Source organism: Acinonyx jubatus, chromosome A3 (assembly GCF_027475565.1).
Source record: "Acinonyx jubatus isolate Ajub_Pintada_27869175 chromosome A3, VMU_Ajub_asm_v1.0, whole genome shotgun sequence".
NCBI lineage: Eukaryota > Metazoa > Chordata > Mammalia > Carnivora > Felidae > Acinonyx > Acinonyx jubatus.
Window position 1 is genome coordinate 67,308,877 of NC_069388.1, and position 16,872 is coordinate 67,325,748.

General features: G+C 36.5%; 1 long non-coding RNA gene across 3 annotated transcripts in view; it reads left to right on the plus strand.

Moving 5' to 3' along the window:
* The window catches only part of LOC113603305 (uncharacterized), a 57,224-nt gene that overhangs the window by 30,429 nt on the left and 9,923 nt on the right, over positions 1-16,872 (plus strand). Inside the window, exons 6-9 of one of the 3 annotated variants that reach the window (XR_008289303.1) lie at positions 538-12,172; positions 12,412-12,489; positions 12,916-13,080; positions 13,664-13,769. This is a non-coding gene — a long non-coding RNA (uncharacterized LOC113603305). Of the gene's footprint in view, positions 1-537; positions 12,490-12,915; positions 13,081-13,663; positions 13,862-16,872 lie in introns of those variants that run through there. The other 2 variants (XR_003424887.2, XR_003424889.2) reach the window with 2 other exon arrangements.

Here is a 16,872-nt window from a genome sequence, read left to right on the forward strand (position 1 = left end):
CTGGTTGGCTGAATGTAAATGGCTTAGCAAGAGCTGAAGAGAAGTTATGTAATATTGGCAGATATATAATGACCTAAATAAAGGGTCTTGGTCTTTGCTACAATGAAACCACCATATAAGCCCTAGGCCATTTATTTTTTGGATTACTATGTAAGAGATATACAAACTTTTTTTTTTCGTTTTTTTATTTATTTTTGGTACAGAGAGAGACAGAGCATGAACGGGGGAGGGGCAGAGAGAGAGGGAGACACAGAATCGGAAACAGGCTCCAGGCTCCGAGCCATCAGCCCAGAGCCTGACGCGGGCTCGAACTCACGGACCGCGAGATCGTGACCTGGCTGAAGTCGGACGCTTAACCGACTGCGCCACCCAGGCGCCCCGAGATATACAAACTTTTACTTGGGCCTATATTATCAAAAATGAATTTATTCAGTGACTAGTATAATGCTAATGGCAGTAATTATGATGTCTGTGTTTATGTGACTAAACCATTCTTTCTTTCTTGCACACATTTAGCATCTTTTTGTTTAAATTTAGAACAGCACTGGAAGCTGGTGATGAAGAGGAGCCCTTCTCCCTTTTGATGTGAAACAGATACAATGTCAAAAAAAAAAAAAAGACATCACACAAACAAACAAACAAAAAAAAACCCCAAAACCAAGATTACTCCTTATAGAAACTGATCTGTCCACTGCATTTCTTTCCCTGCCATTAATAGGTCACCAATATTATTTGAGGCTATATTTCAGTGGTTATTGTAGTTATTGTTTTCTGCCTTATCTCCCTGAATTTAGTAAAATCTTTGCTCTACATGGTACTGATATGATAAATCACATTATACTCAAGCTCTCTGGAAATGAAACGGCTTGCCTTTAAGAAATCAAATTCTACAGCAAAGCCCTTCCCCCATCTACCACTAACCTTTTGGCTTTCCTCAGTCTTTGACTAGTAGGAAATAATATTTCTCTGGTGCTGACACTGCAGAGGATACAGAAATTCAAACTGCATGAAGGTTGATAAAAATGAATTTTATCAGGAAAGTGAGAAAGTGTTCATATAAATGAACTTTAGATAGGTATAGAGAGATAATCTGGGTATTTAGCTGAGAGATGAATACTTAGATTACTATATTAGAGCAGAAGAAAATTCATTTTTTCTTCTTGGATTTTGTATTATATGTAGAATTTCAAAACTCTTGACCTCCAAAGAACTTCCAAATGCATCTTAATACCTCATGATTTTATTTGGCTTATTTTCTACTTCCAAGCACATTTGTACTCTTTAGGAAGATAAAAAACTGAGTTACAAGGCATGTACAAGGTCATATTTTGAGCCACTAGTGGAACTTGGACTGAATTTTTGAACACTTTCTCAAACCAGTTGAACTCAATCTTCACTGCATTGTACATGCCAAAAAATTTTCAATACTGTATAGGAAAAATTATTTTTCTTATCTTGTTTTTCGTTGGTGTGTTTCCCCCCACCCCTACACAGTCTAACCTTTGGCATCCCATTTCTTGCCCTTAGGTTGTATGTGTGCACTACACAGCTTATCACATTTAAGGTACATGCACATGGTGAGTTCAAATCACTGAAGCTTACTGAGCGTGTCAGTGTGAAGTGCTGCAAAAGAGGAAAGACACCAAGAGATTATTCCTGATGCTGGTGAGCCCAGATGTGTCCTCTAGATGTCCTACAGATGTTACCTAATAACTTTAAGAGGCTATTTGTGGTGATAACTGTGATAAATTAAATGTGATCAATTAATATTTTGATTAATTCAATTCTATTTAAATGAAATGAAAACTCATTTTATAGCCAATCATCCTGGTACAGGTCGGATGGTATTAAGGCATTAATTCTCTTTTTTTGAGCAGTTAGCAACACACCTTCCATTTCCGTGCTATCATACTTTTCCAGCATTTGGCTACTCTTAACAAAAAACATAAAAGACTTCTCTATTCTTTTCCCAAATTAAACCTTCCTTCTTCATACGTCAAAGAAAAGAGAGTTCAAATTCTTTTCCAGCTCTTTTTTATTAATGCTTGAGCAAAGATAAATGTTTTCACAAGCACCAGTTAAACCAGAAAGAGAAGAATTTCCCAGTGATTCAGTGGGTCCATCAATCAATGCTGTAAACTTTTTCAAAGTTATGGTATGTTAAAATAATTACAATTATAATTATTATTAAAGAAGGCTCTCTGAGACCAAATTTTTGCTTTATTCATTATCTATCCTTGTCTCTCCCACAACCATTCACCACTATTTAGAAGACCTACTTCTATGCTCCTCTGCTCTATTTGTAACTAATAATAATTAATTATAAAATATTTTGTTACTGATGAGCTAAATCAAACTCATCACTTCCTCTTTCCTGAATCTAGCCTGCTTGTATTTAAATTACTCTCTTGCTGCCTTTCAAATCACTTGAGGCTGGAAAACTTTCCAATGTTCTATATTCATTTATAATATATATGTGTACAAATGACTAATACATGTAATACATATGTATGATACATATGTAATACAGATATAACACATGCAATATATATAGGTATGCTTCTATCTCTCCCCTCCCCCTCCTTACTCTTTGTTCTGGTATTATACTAATTTTATGAAATTCTTTATCTTCCTTGTTTGTTGAGGTACCTTAATTTGGGGAGGGGGGCTTTGTTATGCTGACACTGTGCAAAGCTATAGTTAAAAATATGTAAACATCCTGCATGATTGAAATACACAAGGTTCAACTCCTTTTTTTTCCTCCTCTTACAAAGATAACTATTGATAAGGCCCTGTAAATCCTTCATTTAATTCCTTTCCCCGTTGGAACTTCCATACCCTTACTTCCATCCCTATTGGGACTTCCTTTTTTTTTTTTTTTTCCTGTTGGGACTTCCAAATTATTTTGCTCACCTCTGATTTCTCCCCTACTCTAGTCCATCATCCAAGTCCTTAAAAGTGATTTCTAAATATAGATTTGATCATGTTACTACCCTACTCAAACCCAGTCTTACAGTGTTATTCAAAGTCCATCATGATTTGATGGCAGCCTACCTTATCAGCCTCATCCTTGCCACTTTCATCTGTTAGGTTTGCATTGTGCAAACTTCTCCATTTGTAGGGCACTTTTCTTCAAAAAGAAAATCTGGGAGCCTATTGAACTAATGAGGAACCAATAGGAACAAAACCCAATAAGTTTTTATTCTAAAACTAATAAATTGATGCTCTGGTTTCTCTTCAAATTGCATAAATCTTTTGCCTTTTACTAAAACTAATAAATTGACTCTTTCCTCTTCTTATCAGTGCCTATTTAAAAAATAAAATAACTATGAGAAGTATGCTGAATTTTAGGATATCTCCAGTACTATAAACTTGACTTGGACAGGATTTTCTAGATCAACTATTTAAAATACCATAGATATACATAAAAATAATTATTTCCATCTTGAAAATTGTGTTCAACAATGTGTTGGTTTTTAATTCTATTTTAAAATTATAATAAAATTGCCTATGTTAGATGCTATTATTCTAGGAACCATACATGTGTGCATGCACATGCACAAACACACACACACATACACACACACACATTTATCAATGCTTTGTTTCCCCAATTACTTCCAAAGTTATTCAACTGTGACTACATTAGATTAGACAATTAACTTGCAAATACCTCATTTGGCACAAATGCTTTAAGAATATTATTATTCAGAGCTATTTTTGTTTCTCTATTTCTCTAGAGTTTGGAATTACCCATAGCTTTAAAATTACTAGGTTTTTGGATACATTTTGAATTTAAAAGCCACCTGTAATATTGCGTTAGTCCCCTTTGTTTCCCAGTGTCACGTAGAAAAAGGTGCTCAAATGACACTTCTGGAAGGCAAGTGAATTCACTGTAATGCAGACATATACCAACAAATCAGCTTTCCATTAAATGACTGTTTACTGTATTAAGGCAATAAGAATGGTAGAAAGAACAATGTTGCCAACCAGGTACCAAATCCATGTTGTCTAGAGAAAAGTAGACTCATACATATGCAAAGAACAGATAGCACATGCCATGTAAATGACAAAATTACTTACACATGAACACTACGATAATAATGGTAATAAAAATGATGATTAATATTTATTGAGCATTTACTATATGCTAGGATCTGTGCTAAACTCTTCCAGACATTTCATCATTGAATCTTCACAAAAATTCTATAAGGCATGAACTACTACTATACATTTTACAGAATGAGAAGGATTTAAAGAGTTTTATATACACTTAGTTTTACCCAAATGGTAAGGGGTAGAAGTAGAACAGGTTTTTCTGAGTTTATAACTTTCTAATACTCTAAAATGGACAGTTTACCCTATTAGGGGCATCACTAAGATGGTAGAATTAAATGATGAATAAAATCCAATATATTCCCTACAAAATAGAATTTAAAAATATTTTCTATGTTACAGCACAATGAAGACAAAATTCTGTAATTGAGCTCATAGGAAGACATAGATTTCCCCAGGAATTAGAGTTCACCTCTGGATAGAATTAGCAGCAGCCAAGCATATTTCTACAATGTTTTGAAGCTTTGATATATTGAGCTATCTACAGCATAAACATTGGTAAATTTAGTGTGGCATATGCTGGATATTTCAAGTTTTAAAATTCCAGCCTAGATGATTTAACAGGATTAAAAAAAACACTGTTCTCTAATATTGCAGAAGTTACCATGGTATATTTCAAGTCACAGTTTCAAAACAGCATCAGCATACATGATCATATTACTAATTGAGTCCATAGCAAATATGGAAACAGGTGCACACATAAAGATCTACTTTGATAATTGAAATTTATTTTGAATAAGCAGTAAACAATATATCTTAAGTTGTCATTACTAAGACATTCAAGTGAAAGGAGATTCATGAATGATTATGCAAATTTCAAAGCCACATTCAAATGTGGCTTTTAACAGCAATGTGCAAAACATAAAAAGATTCTGTTTCTTGTTTTCTTAGCTGACTTAATCTACTTGTATTTCAGAAATCTAATATTTAAAGAGGAAGAAATTGTCAATTTAGTTGTTCTTGGCACAGATATAGCTATGGAAAATTCCTATAAATATTTTTAGTCAATTAGGATTGGCCAGGAAGTTTGAAAATTCATTATACAAACAGAACAATTCGTAGGGGAAAAAAAACAAAGAAAATGGATTTTCAAACAATGAAACAGTATGTAAATTAAAGTGATAAAACAAAGGAAGATGAGATTCATTCATTCATTAACCATTCACTCAATAGGTTTTTATTAAGAATTTACTGTGCAATTTGTGGCACCTGGGTGGCTCAGCTGGTTACGGACTTTTACCCAGGTCATGATCTCATGGTTCATGAGTTTCAGCCTCGCTTCTCAGCACAGAGCCTGCTTCAGATCCTCTGTCCACTACCCCCTCTGGCCCTCCCCTGCTCTCTCTCCCCCCTTCTTTTTCTCTCCCCCCTCCTTTTTCTCTCTCTCAAAAATAGACATTTTATAAAAGAAAATGTTACTGTGCAAGATATATCAATAGACAATGACCTCTGCCCTCATGGCACTTTCTAATGAGAAGTACAGAAATGATAAGACTAAGAGTCCAATTCATTTTTAACTATAGCTATGATAAATGCTCAAAGGAGACATTAGCATGAACTCCAAGTGTAATAAAAGAGCTTGAATTAGCGAAGGACAGAAGAAAAGGGAGATGTGGCAGGCACACCAAGATAAATTCATTAATGAAGCAGCATTTGGGGCTGAGATCTGAACTAACTAGGTCAACCAACTAGCAAAGGAAATAAAAAAAAATCAGATAATTTTGTGTTGTGATTGTTCAGCATTTATGTGAATTTCTCTATCAAAACTTTTCATAGTATAGTAAGGTAGTTGTTGCAGAACTGAGTGTGATTTATGTTAGAGTAATGTTCAAGAAATATGCTTTATTTGGAAGCAAAAGTACATGATGGTTAAGTTTACTCTAGAATCACACACTTGCTCCACACTTCCTTCTACTCTTTGTGAAATTGGGCAAGTTTCTTCAGCTTTCCAAGTAATAAATAGCTAAAAAATTAGGATAATAACATTGCCTTTATTATAGTCTTGATATGAGGTTTCCCTGAGATGATAAACATCCACCATATCCCTGGTACAAAGTAATTATTCAATATATCTTGGCTATTATTATAAGCAGAAAAAAGATTGAAAATAAATGTCAAAGAGGACTTATAAGATTATAGGCGTTATTCCACAAGTAACAGGAAGCCATTGAAGTTTTCTGAAAAATTACTTAAGCATACACATTAAATTGTTAGTGACAATCTATAGCTTATATAGTGTTTCCAAACTCATTATTTAATTTAATCCTCATTAATCTTGAAGTGATGATATTTTGATTGACATTTTACAGTTTAACAAACTAGAACTCAAAGCACTTAAATGACTTGCCCGAAAGCTCATAAGGACTTAAGAGCTATGATTCACAACTTCAAGCCAAGAATAGTGTAAGTTTTACCATGACACAGCTGGCAGATGATTTTAAAAGACACTGTAAACAGGTTACACAGAAAAACCAAGGGACACCATTATTTTGGTTATTCTGAACTGGACGTGGAAAACTTTCATTTTTTTGAAATGTTGTTGGGAAGAACATAGATATCTGATAAATGTTTAAGAAGCTGGAGACTTTGATGTTGGCCCCATCTTTGCCACTTCACTTTGCAACAAGTCACAAATCATTTAACCTCTGTTGTTGTAGGGTCCCTCATTTAAGAAAAGAAAAAAAATCATCCCATTTCTTGGGATTTCCTAATGGCTCAAATGAGACACACTCCTCCCCCCAAATTCCCCAACAAACAAAACAGAAAAATCAAAAGAAAAACATACATGTATTGCCACTTTAATAACAAAGGTCTCTATTCTTACCTTGAACTTAAAGTCTCAGAGGAAAAGTAAAGTCAGAGTCACTGAAATGCAAAGAGATAGTGGCCACTCTGATTGTTTTCCATTTCCTTACACTGCCCACCAGAAATTTTTGGGTGCTCTGTCCCTTCCAGTTTGAACTGTGAACATGCAGACTTGTCGTAGTTTGCTATATATGTCATATGTACTGAGGGACATTTTTCCAAGTCTACCTCTCTATCCAGATGTTAACGAATTGTTACCTTTATGGCTTTGCTTTCTGTGTCCCATCGTGCTTCAAGACATATAATTTTTTAATTTTTATTTATTTTTGAGACAGAGAGAGAGACAGAGCATGAGTGGGGGAGAGGCAGAGAGAGGGAGACACAGAATCCGAAGCAGGCTCTGGGCTCTGAGCTGTCAGCACAGAGCCTGACGTGGGACTCAAACTCACGAACCGTGAGATCATGACCTGAGCTGAAGTCAGATGCTTAACAGACTGAGCCACCCAGGTGCCCCGTGACATATAATCTTCTTTTATAAAGAAGGAAGAGTAAAAGTCAAAGATCCTGATGTATTCTTCTCATCTTCTTTTATTGTTCTCAAGGTCTCTGAGGCAGTTTTTTAGGGAGGCAAAGGGGTTGGAACTTCCTACTCATTCTCTTCTTTTTCTATTCTGACCTTATAGTCTCTTCATCTTCTAATTATCCCCAACTGAATTTTATACCTTATTACATCTTATAGAAAATTTGAAGATTTCTGAAAATGTCCTTAGATATAATGCCATGCATACTAGAAATTTCCTTAGTGAAACTCATGTTTTTGGAGAGTTTAATATGGTAACATATTGTAAAACTTTATAAAACTACCACTTAAAAAATTGGACTCTCACCTACAGAACTTTTGTAAAAGCTAGTATCTGAAATAATCTAATTGCTTGAAAGAATAACTTGCATTAAGAATTCCCCCTTTCCTAGAGTAGATACTCTGATATAGTCCTACACATGGTTGTAAGAAACTAATGTAAAGATTTTTCATGTAACAAGAGGTTTGCAGAGTGGTGAGGTGACAGACTGAAATATGTTATAGCTTGGTTTTGTTGGAAGGTCAGAGACAACATTGTGTTTTATATACTTCAGAGAAAATTTGGTCCATAAGATAATATCTGTATTATAGAAAAGCAGTCAGCATATAAAAGAATTTTACTATTCTACAAAGGTAGCTTTGATTTATAACAATTAATATTCTTTGCCACAACAGCTTAGAAACTTAGACTACTAGAATAAGCATTTGAACTACCCAGTCCAATATCCTTATTTTACACAGGAGAATGCTGAACCCAGAAGAGAGGTGAAATGGTTAATTAAGGTCATACTGCTAGTTAGAGGCTCCAACTACAACCCCAACATACTGATCCTGGTGAGGTACACTATGTTACACTTCATTTTTTTTTTCTGTGTGCTCCATGTTTTGTTCACCTCAAAAGAGAAAGACTCTGCCTGAGATTGACTTGTCAGGTATAGGCAAGAACAAAGCAAGAATCCAGCCTACTTCTCAACACATGAGTCAATTTCAAGAAAATTGATATATGCTGACAAACAATACTATTAAGGAAGAGGTGTTTTCTGGACCAAAGAAATGACCTTTACACAGTTGGAAGTAGAAGCAGTGTTGAATGCCCTGTATGATGGAGGAGCAAATGAATTATATATAAAGATAGTTCAAATTGATTACGGCAGCAAGAGACTAGTCAAGGACATTCATAGGCAACTTTACTAAAACATTTCTCCATCCGTCCTCAAGAACATATTCCAAATCCTTGGCGTGGAAGAAAACAGCATCTGGACTGAGAACTCCTAAACCATCATACTTTGTCAGAGAACAATTCCACTGCTACTAAAAGCCCCCAAAATTTAAAAACTTAAAAACTAGGTAAATATGCTAAATAGAGTTCATGTGACATTACTATGAAATACAGGCAGTGCAGATGATGAATGCAGGGTGAGATTACAGTTTGCAAATCTGAATAATGAATGATTCTTCACATTAACCTAAGCAAAGAAGAGAGAAAGCCAATGACCAACTGAGGAAGGCTTCCAAGAAGAATGTAGGAGAGAAATATGCTGGGTGTAATTGCCAAGTTTTACCTCAGAAGCTGAAGGGCACTGGGCAGTGACTGTGAATAAAGAGTGAGATGCTATTTTAGAATTTGCTCCTGGGAGAGAATACTAGCTGTAATGTGGAGGGCTGTATTCACAAATATAAAAAACATGGAATGTGTTAAGTTATACTGATGTGAAACCCTAAGAATAAACTCCAAAGATGACCTGGAATGATTGCCCTGAATGCTTATATTTTCTTTCACTGTATACAGACATCTCATCCCTAAAGCAAATGAAAAGTAATCACCATAAAGCTTATGAAGTAATGTGGTGTGATCAAAAGTCACTCTGGTGCCTCACTGTACTCACATAAATGTTCTCACTGAAGTGAAATTTCTTACAAGCTGTTTTGTTTTGTTTTGTTTTGTTTTTGAGAAGAGGGAGGGACAGAGGGAGAGAGAGAATTTTAAGCAGGTTCCATACCCAGCACAGAGCCTGACATGGGGCTTGATCTAACAACTGTGAGATCATGACCTGAGCCAAAATCAAGAGTCAGATGCTTAACCGATTGAAGGTTAAGCCAAGGTTCTCCAAAGCAAAGTTTTTCATCCCCCTCATCAGATGGTCATCCATGATCTCTGAGGCCCATTTTATGTTTATATTATCACAAGTAAAATGACTCAATAAATAATGGAGGGAGAAGAAACAGGTGAAGAGTAAAGACCACGTGTGATGATAGATGAGCAAATAAATCACCAAGGCAACTGAGAAAAGACACATGTGTAAGTCCTAAAAGAAGCCAAGAATGCAAGGGCTTTACTTTTCCCCAAAGAAGTGCACAGTTTCTATCTATCACCAAATCTTCAGTGGAGTTTTCACTGTTTGGGAAATGGCAGTAACTATACTCTGGTAAAACCACCTTTCTGATCATGGTGTCTCCATGAGCAAACAAGACAGGAGAACCTGCATTTAAAAACACATTTAAGAAGCTAGCAATCCAGAAACCATCATGTAGATATAAGGAAACAAGTTATATGAGATTGAGATGAATGTATTAGTTGATTTGGTGAAACACAAGGTCTTTTCCATAAAAGATAAACAGGCTATGGGATTATTTAAGGCACCCCATGGCCATGGGGGGGAGGCTAACATTATTTAGGTTAGGCTACTCACTCTATGAAAATTTATTCATAAGTCTGACTGTAACCTTAGGAAATGGTTTTGCATGACTGGAATATGCTTATGAGACTCACCAATGACTATTTTATTTGGCCAAGATATGTGGACACAAAGATGAATAATAACTGCCCTCTCTATAAGATGCTCAGAATATTTATGCCCTTGTTTTTTCATAATCATTCATTAATAATCCCCTTACCCTTTGTCACATAATGAAATGAATCTCCTACTTCCTTCAATTAAACATATGCAAGTATTCAGAATATTTCTGAGAATTTTGACAGATGTTTATTATTATTTTTTTGTAGAAGCACAAGATTAATGTTGGAGCAGCTAACCAGAGGCTTCAGGCAGACTTGGTTTTATAGAGAATATACAAGTAAATTTTTCAGTGTTACATTTGCAAATGATCACGTATCCCTTGTAGGAGGGGGAATCCAGATGACAAAGTTTGTCTTAAGGCCAACAAGCCAGGTTAAATTGAGAGAAAGACACAGAGTCCATTCTCTTAAGACATGGGTTTAGAGAGGAGGCTAAAAAAAGTAGAGAAACCAAAGAAAACTACTTTACTATGAGCTCTACAGAATAACGGTTTCAGTTTCATGAAGAAAGGTCTATGAATTGCATCTTTTCCCTCTTTCCAGAATTCAAACCCAAATGAAGATGATGCAAGGGGGAGACAGAGACTTAAAAACAAACAATTAATACAAAAAAACCTTTATTATGGACTAGACCTGGAATGGAAGACCAGATATCTAGGTGTAGCCAAAGGGCCTTACTGAGGCTTTTTTCATTAATTAGGCAGACTGACCCAACCAACTTCTGGATCCATGGGACCACAGCATGATACCTTTTCAGGGTTAGTCCACTTGCTGCATCTCAGAGACCAGAAAGCAGCCTCAGAGATAATTTGTCAGGGACTGTGCCACACAATCCCACTTCCTTCTGCCAAACTCACTTATCAGATAATTTACTTCTCTTCTCCAAAGGAGAGAAAATGCATTGAGAGCAGGGAGGGTGGAGCCGGGTGTGCTATGCTTTCCTTCCCAAGAAAAAGTGATGTTTGGAACACATGGTTTTCCCAACAATACAGAGAATATAAGGAATCAGCAGCTGAGTAGCTAGAAATGAGGGAGATGATGGAGATAATGCTCTTAGCAGACTTTATCCTCCCTGCATTTGGTATAAATAACCATGGTACATTTTTTTTTTTTATCCCCAGACATGGCCTGGAAGTATTCACCTAAGGCCCACAGCATCCTGGAGTACATGCTTGATATTAATAAAATGTAAAGGTGGGACACCTGGGTGGCTCAGTAGTTGAGCTTCTGATTCTTGGTTTCAGCTCAGGTCGTGGTCTTGAGGTTTGTGAGTTAAAGCCCTGCATTGGGCTCTGTGCTGGCAGTGTGGAACCTACTTGGGATTCTCTCTCTCTCCTCTCCTTCTGCCCCTCCCCCACTCATATGCACTCTCTCTCTCTTTCTCTTTCTCTCAAAAATAAATAAAAACTTTAAAAATAAATAAAATGTAAAGTTATGTTTCAAATATTTTTATTCCTGTATGTAGATAATTATATGCAATTGGACAAACAATTGATTATAATAATCAATTTTATGGTATATAGATTACTAGGTTAATTAGAATATCAATTATCCTGAATGTATCCCCACCCCATGTCCGCCATTTGAATCAATGAGAGGTATTTGACTAAATGAATATTTCTTTGTAAAGATCCACTGTGTTCAAGGCATGTCTTGATAACAGACATAAAGAAATGAATTAGACACATTCCTTGCCCTGAAAAGTTCTTATCACATAGAAGTTACAGTCATGTAGCTAATTAGGTGCAACACACCAATAATGCATTGTTAGAGGCAGTGCAAAAGGAACTAAAAAGCATATGCAGATCTGCCTAGTCCTCAGTGAAGGCTGGGATTTGAACAAGGCTTCTGAAAAATAAGAGCTAAATCACCAGGTACTGAAATTACAGAGGGCATTCTAGTTAGCCAAAGGAGCAGTTCTGACAATAATAGAACCTTTTGTGGAATTACAGATAATGCCATTATTGAAGAGTAGAATTCAATTGTAGGGTTGATAAGTTAAAGGTCAAGATGTAGGTTGAGGCAAGCTCTTAAAAGTTATTTTGTGCTGTATTTGTGTTGTTATTGTGTTTTTATTGCTTTGGTTTGTTTTTATTCTCTTCTTTTGAAACAGATATAGCCATTTTTGCTAAAGAATAAATGGGGATTAGATGTCATCTTAGAACCACTGACATTTGCCAAGCTTCAAAGGGTAAACAAATGGGAAAACAGTCTTAGTACTTCTGGGAGAAAAGGGTGGTTTTACTCTGAAAGTGGTTTATCACTGGGGTTGGTGATTGTTCTTCTGTGATGTGGTAGACAATGTACTCAGTTCTTACAGCATCTGTTAGGTTGATAAAGTTAATGTACATGACAAATAAATACATTTGTAGATCTATAGTACTTTCTTCAGGGTCTATAATTGACCCCATTGTTGGAAAGTAATTGTTCCCCCTATTACTGTTACACAGGAGCTTGACTCCTTCACTGGTGATACCTCAGGAGAGAAAGAACTTGGCTCCACTACTGAATTTTGGACCAAAATTATAAGGGCAGCCTTACCTACTGGGGGAGTGTCTTGCTTTTAAATACTCCAAAATTTTACAAAAGAAACTTGTTTCCCTTCCTGTTCTACCAGAAAGACTCACCATTCCTGAGCTATTTTGGTGCAGGAGCACTTGACTACAATAACTGATTATCTCTGCCACGTCATCTCCCTGAGACCAAGAAGATCAAATGAGTTTAAATCAAATGTCTCCAGCTAGGTTGGCTGGCAACTATCCATGAAGCAAATTACTGGAGAGTAAGTATCCTTCTCCATAATATTTGTTATTATAGATGATCACACTGTTTTAGTATAGGTAACTGCTATGCAAAATGGGATTCAGTCCATTTCTTTGCTTGGACACAAATTGTCAAGCTAGTGAAGGGTAGCAGAATATGCCATCCCCAAATATGCTCCTTCAGCATACTGATTATTTTCAGTTGTAGTCACTTTAAAAACAGCTAATACAGGAAGAGGCTTTCTCTGAACTCCTCCTATCTGCCTAAAGATAGATCTTCCAAAACAAACTCAACTGTCCTAAACTTCTTCCCAGAGGGATTTTGTTAACCAGGGAGGACTGACTCTTACCACAGGAGGGGAGTCTACACCGAGGCAAACTTTGTCATGAACTGTCATACCTCCCATCTATTCTTCTAAGAGTCTATTTATTTTTTCCTATCATTTACTCTCCCCAAAGAGTCCTAAAACCCCCCGACCCTTCCCCTGTTGAAATTGTATTTAAGCCTGAATTCTAAGCCACCTCAGGAAATTACTCAGTTTCCCCGGGAGGTATACATGTTAATAACCTGTTTCTTTCTTGCTCATCTGTCTTTTGTTATAGAAGTCTCATCTAAGAACTCAGAAGAAACAAAATTATTTTTCCTCCTCTACATTAGTTTGTATTAAGCCTCTGTCGTTCATTCACCACATAACGTGTAATGACATTGGACTGATCCCATGGTGCTTTCCTCCATCACTTGATGTGTGTATAAGAACCCCAGGCTTCAAGCAGGAGAGAAAAGAATATCCTTAGAAGAAGGTAAAGTGGACTTTGGATATCTTGCTATTACCTGTTTGGGGAGAGAAGTCAAGGATTTTGCATTTTGGGGACAGACTAGAACAAGTTTTGAACTCTTTCGATCTGTAGAACTTCACCCTGGTTTTATGAAAGTGCTAGAGAAAGAAAAAGTCTGTGGTTATAATCAAGGGAGACAGACATGATCAAATATGTAGCAGTCCATACTGGTAATGGTATGGGATGCTGGAGCTACCTGACTAGCAAGGAAGTTACAGCAAATATTCAAGCCCAGACTAAGAAATGCAAAGATAGCACTGGTGAAGAGAAAGGACAAAACCAAGGTTTCCTCACAGAGGAGAATACATACATCCACACACTACTAATCTATCTTTCATTTTTAGGGCATTATTTCTCAGGAAACATTCATTCTAATACAAGTACCACAGGTTGGCTCATGTTCAATGTATTATTTATGTGAAGGAAATGGATTAGGCCATGTCTAACCATTAATGGTGGTTTGAGGCCTTGCTCTCTGGGGGATATCAGCTACTTTCCTGCTCTTGGCTTTATTACTTGTATGTAAAAATGAATCCTCCACCTGTGTGAAGTTGTCCTCCTCCTACTGTCCTCTTCCTGTGTGAACAGTCTGTGTTTTCACCTTAAAAGAAGTATCAGGTGCTGGTTTTGTGTAGAGTAAATTGCTGCAAAGCTAAAGAAGCTGCCCAGAAGCAATAATTGAAGGGGCTGACAAGAATGGTGTTAAGTGTCCAAATGGTGTTCTTATGAAATGCTCAGGAGTAACTGGCAGTTAGAAAAAGTTAGGGTTGAAGGCAAAACCTAAAGTGTAGTCTTGAGTTTCACACTCTGATTACACATATATTTCCCTGAGCCTTTAGTAGCCAATGTATTTTGTGGCAAAATATTTTTCTGAGGTATAGACTTGTAAAACAAAGACATGTAATTACTTATTTAAAAGTATAACCCTTGGGACATCTGGGTGGCTCAGTCGGTTAAGCATCTGACTTTGGCTCAGGTCATGATCTCATAATTCGTGAGTTCAAGCCCCACATCAGGCTCTGTGCTGACAGCCCAGAGCCTGGGGCCTGCTTCAGATTCTGTGTTACCTCCCTTGCTGCCTCTCCCCTGTTCCCACTGTGTGTGTGTGTCTCTCTCTCAAAAATAAACAAACATTAAACATTTTTTAAACAAAATAAAAAAAATAAAAGTATAATCCTTTATTTTAAAGATGAGGTATTTTGCACCACTCACTGGAGTGAGCATAGAGTGAACAAATCGTTAAGGAAGTAGTTTGAAGTTACCCTGTAACCACATCATAGCATTTTCACTGTTTCTGAAGCCATACATTTTAGGAAAGAGCACCACTGTAATCCACTACTGTCATAGATACCAAGCAAACAGAAAAGAACAAAACAAACAGAGAATACGACCAACAAAAACTCTAAAATGTATCTCATTTTCAAAGGGATGAATAAAGGCCTAATAACCCCACAAAAACTTCCAAATAAAGTTTCAAGTAGATATTAGGCTGACATTTCCTTAGCAGAGACTTCAATTAGAAATCTTCTGCAGGCGAAGGGTGGGAAGGCATGAGTAGATGAAATTTACTGTGAGCCCTACATTCTCACCTCCACAAACTAGCAAATCAAAGGTTTTGAGGATTCAAGCATTTTTCTTCCAGCAGTGGGTGGTCCAAGTGCCTCAACCCAGCTGTCTTTTCATATTAGAAAGAAACTGAGATCATTGTCACTCATACAACATCCCGTTTGTTCTGCTGCTCTTGCTGAATTTTCTGAATTTTATATGGGGTCTCTCTCCCACTAAGAGGATGAACCCGTGCTGCAACTTCTCTGTTTAAACTGTGGGATAATTCCTTCTTTCAGAAAAAGAAAGAGTAGGAACATTCATTTTTACAAAGAAGTCAGACATTAAGGGACTGTCTGCAATACAGAAATAAACTGCAGATCCTTCAATTGTCACATTTCAGAGATTTGCACGGCAAGCCTTAAAGTAGTTTCTCTTGTTTTTTAAAAAAAAGATTTATCAAGAGTGATTACTAAATCATATGATTTCAAAGGACTTTCTCCAGAATGGCCAACCATTCAGCAATAAATTCCAATGACATATTCCATATGAGGGCAAGTGTTCCTTCTTCATGGGAAATATGCCTTCTGTGAAGTGTTGTTTGCAGTTCCTTAACTCTGTACCTGGGGGTTGGGGGAAGGCAATGGAGGAAATGGAGAAGAGATAAATGGAAATCATCTCGCTCAGAATTATGGGAAATTATTTTGAAAAGTATTTTTGAAATCAATAATAATGCAGAATTATTTAATTACTATATTGCACACCTGAAACTAATGTAACACTGTATGTTAACTGGAATTAAAATAAAAAGTTAAAATAAAGTAAAATAAAATAAAAGACACAAGTTGTCCTCCTAGGAATTCGAGGACTGTGCTGGGTGGGGCTAGAAAGAGGAACAAAAATAAATTTAAGAAGGCATTTTTCTATCATGAAACTGTTTCAGGAAAGGGATTTAGATACAATTAGAAAGCAGTATACAATAAGCTAGGGAAAAAAGGAAAAGACAGTCCATGAAGGCTTCCAAATTTACCTTCCTCCCCCCTCCATGTTGGTATTTTAACTAATGCCTTTATAGGATCTCATTACACTACGCATATTAATTAAAAGTCTCCCATTCAGACAAAAGGCTAGATTAAGCAAAAAGAAAAAAGGACTCTAAAAATAAAATAGCATATGATGGAGTATAAAGGCCAACTAGAGTTGGGTCTTATGCAGGCCCAGGACAACTAGAAGCCTCTCTGTGTCTGCCTCTCCTTTGTTCTTACAAAGATCTAGACTATCCCATGCATCCTAAGTTTCCATACTCAGTGCCAGTGACACTGAGAAATGAAGGACCTGTTCTTGCTCAATCCCAATTCTCAATTTCTGGAAAATAGAATTAGATTGTCACAGCTTGGGTAATCAGCTATGGCTAGGGGATTCAGAATCAC